This window comes from Papaver somniferum, unplaced genomic scaffold (assembly GCF_003573695.1).
Source record: "Papaver somniferum cultivar HN1 unplaced genomic scaffold, ASM357369v1 unplaced-scaffold_75, whole genome shotgun sequence".
NCBI lineage: Eukaryota > Viridiplantae > Streptophyta > Magnoliopsida > Ranunculales > Papaveraceae > Papaver > Papaver somniferum.
Window position 1 is genome coordinate 145,151 of NW_020650415.1, and position 4,398 is coordinate 149,548.

The window sequence follows — 4,398 nt, forward strand, 5'->3', positions numbered from 1 at the left end:
CACCAAGCTCTATGACGAGAAATTACTAGTCAATGAATTATTATTAGAGATATCATCGTAGTGTTTAAACAATTAAATGGCTTCCATCTAGACCCTAACAAACGATTTAGCAAATCATGGAGAAAATGAAATCAAAATCACAAAACCCTTGTTTCTCCTCTGCGGCTCTGCAGCCGTTCCTCCTCTCTCAAATATTCGACATCCTTATTATACACCTTCCATTTCTTTTATTTCATTCAACAAAGTATCAAAATAAATTATTCCATGAAACACTTGCACACAATTTGATGTCGTCATCAGTATCTTTTCCCAAATAGTATTGCCACCTCGTTCTTCCAATGAAATAATAAACTCTCCTTATTTCCAAAAGCTCCCAAATGAAGAAAGAATTATTTTATCTGCAAAATAATCTCACGTGTAAATATTCCTCAATTAATTCTTCACATGACAAATAAATTATCCTTCCCGGTGGAATATATTTGTAATAAAATAAGAAAGATAAAATACTTCTCATTTTCAGTTTGCATGTGCCAACCCCAGTTTGATTTAAATTACTTTGTTGCGTTTGTGCCTCGCCTATGAAACAATTTTATGCTGCTGATATATATGGAGATACCAGGCCAGCTGCATTTTGTAATTATTTTCATTGTGGCTGCTGATATATGGAAATACCAGGCCAACCTCATTTCATCATTGTGGTTGCTGATATATGGAAATACCAGGCCAACCGCATTTCATAATTGTGGTTGCTGATACATGGAAATATCAGGCCAACCCGGCTGCTGATACATGGAAATACCAGGCCAGCATAATAAGTGCTGCTCATATATAGAAATTCCAGGCCAGCATAATTGACCATTGTGGTTGTTGATACATGGAAATACCAGGCCAATCACATTTCATCATTGTGATTGCTGATATATGGAACTATCAGGCCAACCACATTTTTCCATTTTCGTCGCAAACACTATTAAGTCTCACATTTTGTTGTTTATTCGCTGGATGATCGAATTCACTTGTACTTTCTACAAAAGCACTAAAATAGTATTAGTAACTAAAATATTGTATCGTAGCTAATATAAATATGGGTATAAAATGTAGCATATACATGCTTATCCACACCCCCACACTTATATTTTGCTGGTCCTCGAACAAAACAGAAATATTATGCAATTGATTTTTTTTTATTTTTTTTTTATTCTAAGAAAAGTGGAAACCTGCAAAAATATGGATAAAATGACCCACTCCCCATACCAAGAAGAGTTTCTCTGCCTCCTGCATTACCAAAGAAATTACGAGTTATTTTGCTTAATACTAAAAGCTGCAAACATGACACACAGATGAACATTTCTTCGAAAATGCTATAGATGCGCAAAACAGCAATTCCATGTCATTCAACACAAGTTTTAAGAATTTTTATCTGTCTAACTTAACTTGAGACAGATAGCCAGTAAGGATCCCCAATGTGACACGAAATTGTCACCATATCGTTGTAAATCCACATTGCAAAGCAGTGCAACAACATTCTGATTCAAGCCTATGTCTCTCATTCCATTATGAAACTCCAGAGATATCTCTCTTTCTCTTTCTTTCCACAAGAGTATTAGAGTTTGTTATCCTTTAACAGGTTATTCCATTCCTAGCATACTCACATGTTTAGCATCTTAGTCGTCATCAAGACATAAGTGATATCTCTCTTTCTCTTTCTTTCCACAAGAGTATTAGAGTTTAGAGAAACTAAGATTTCAAAATATTTCGCTGCCCCTCCATTGTTGATGTAATCAATTTCTGTTTTTCTAGAAGTTCCACACTCTGAGTTATATGAGATTACGTCGCTTGTGGCCCTGAACAGTATCTCACCATTCTTGAAAGACCCAATAAGCTCCACATGACAACGGTAATCACACATTAAGCTCCTATACATAATTGTATAAAGTTTAGTCCAAGATTGCGAAACTCCATAATCTGACATTATCCATACTTCAAAAGTCTCCTTAATATGAGCAAGTACACAAAGGCACTCTTCCAAAACACCCATGTTCATATAATGTTGATCCGTTGGTAGTGCCATTGGTAGTTGCAGTTCTTCAAATCTTTCTTCGCAGAAATCGATTGTGACTATCACCGTGGAGGACGTTTTACCCCGAACCAATGAAGAGCTCCATTGAAAGGCACCCCACGCATTTCACAATAAGGAAACACATACTGGATGGATACAAAGCTTTTCCATGAATTTAATTTTAAAGAATAGATTACGACTGAAGTACTCTCCTTCATTTCATCAAACTTTACCAATTTGTAATCGTCAGTCTTAGAATCATAACCAAAACCATAGTATCCACCTTGGCACATATGATATTCGTCTGGTGATTGGAGTAATTCTTTGTATTCCCTTGTGGCTGGATTCCACAGAAAATACAAATCCAGCATACAATTCCAGCCGTATACTATTCCATCACATGAACCAAACAATTTAGTATTTCTGTAAGGGGGATCCAATCTAACAATAACAGCATCATTTGACGATGATAATGAATCAAATCTTAAATACATCTTAGTACTCTGAATCAATAGACTGTGATTATTGTTTCTTTGTGTGGTAAGATTAAGATGGGATTTAACAAAATAAGGATTAGAAATTATTTGAAACCAAGATTTACAAACACACTTACAGACGAATGTTGAGCTACAACTCTTCAGGAAGGCTTGACATTGTGGTGTGGTGTTATCTCCTCCTTTCAGCTGCGAATTTCTGGTAGTGCGAGAGAAGCAAACTAGGGTTTTCTGTTGTTTTTCTGAAATTGGGGTTTTTGTTGTTGTTTCCGAGAAGAAAGACTTGAATTAACAGGAATAGAGGGTTGATTGGTTCGCACTTATGGCACGACTAATGAGCCGGAAATGCTTCACACCCCATAAATTCTTCCCCCATTTTTTTCGCCTCATGACATTATGGCCCGGAGACAGGTCTATGGCCAAAAAAAAAATACAACGATTCTAAGGGCACCGCCAAGGTGAACAAATTAAAAACCAATAATGCTACGTGTATCGGGGTTGAAATACTGTGGGATTCACCGATACACACAACCTAATGGGACCCACAGTGCAAATACTCCACACCCCTACAATTCGCCTGCGGGGGACAATCCCGGTCAACATAGCACTACCCATTAAAAATCGCACTACTCACATTAGAGTGGGGTCTGCTGGCTGAGGGAATGCAGGGTGTTAGTTTTGTACATGATTTATAAAAGTGATACTAATTTTAGCGGGGGTGATACCAATTTATCGATCCAACTGTAAGGATTTGTTAAGATTTGGTAGTTCTATATGCAATGGTATGAGCTCCGCCAAACTGATGTATTGTTACTTTCTTAAACTGGATTCCAAATTTTATATCCGGACATTTGGAGCTACGATGGTGGATGAAATCCAATAGAATTCATTTTAAAAACGAAAATAAATAATAGAATCCCAATAGAGATAAAACAAGTGGGACAATTAGACCCAGCAATCACAATGCTAAGTGGCGCAACAAAGGCCACCTGAATTCTTCATCGGAGAAACAACCGTTTGTTTTCAAGTGTGTCCTAGACAATGTTTTTAAAAATTGTGCAATGTTCTTTTTATCTCAAAGACACCATATAGAAAATTTATGGCTGGGATAAGAATCAAGAAAAAAGTACGTTTTGAATGGGGTTTCTAGTTTAAACAAACCTATGAGATGGCTAAATTGTGCTTTAGTCCGGGTAGTCCTCTAGTCCATCCGTGTAAAATAAAAATCCAACCCTTCAGTTTTGGGCTGGGTATCAGCCCATGTCAGATTGAAAAATAAACATATCTCGAAAGAGGATCCATACCTGGTTTTGGTTGTTTTTACTCCTCCTCTAGTCCCTCGTTGTATATATATAAACAAGGAAATTGACTAGCCAAAGTTCTACTTTCATATCTCGAAAGACAGAGATATAAACAAAAGGTTTGGGACTGCTTTAACAATAGATATACAAGGAATTGGTGTCAGTATCGCCACAGTGAACTCAACAACCAAGTAGGGATAGGATCAAAGAAATCCAATGTGATACCACAACCTTCAAATCAGAATAAATCATGCCTTTATATAGGCATTGCAAGACACGGATAACAGGCTGTCAAGCCGACGATTTTAGAGCGACATAACGGAGTATTACCGTATGTTCAAGATTGCTAATAGGGGATGCCAAATTGTTTGGGAGTGTGCCAACCTAACACACAAAAAGCTAAAGTTGCATAGGATGAGGCCACTTACCTAGGACTAGCAGGCAGTCTCATTTTTGTGCGTGTGATTGGTTACGGGAGAGTTTATTTTTTCAGAAAATGTGCTATTTGGCCAAAAAAATACTATTCCTGGTTGAGATGGACGGG

General features: G+C 37.2%; 1 long non-coding RNA gene across 1 annotated transcript; it reads right to left on the bottom strand.

The window, feature by feature from the left end:
- Nucleotides 1-976: 976 nt before the first annotated feature.
- LOC113344188 lies at nt 977-2,816 on the bottom strand. The gene is made up of 3 exons (XR_003357696.1): nt 2,673-2,816; nt 1,218-1,275; nt 977-1,025 (listed from the first exon to the last, which is right to left on the bottom strand). It is a non-coding gene; the product is annotated as an uncharacterized LOC113344188 (long non-coding RNA).
- Between the last annotated feature and the right edge of the window lie 1,582 nt (nt 2,817-4,398).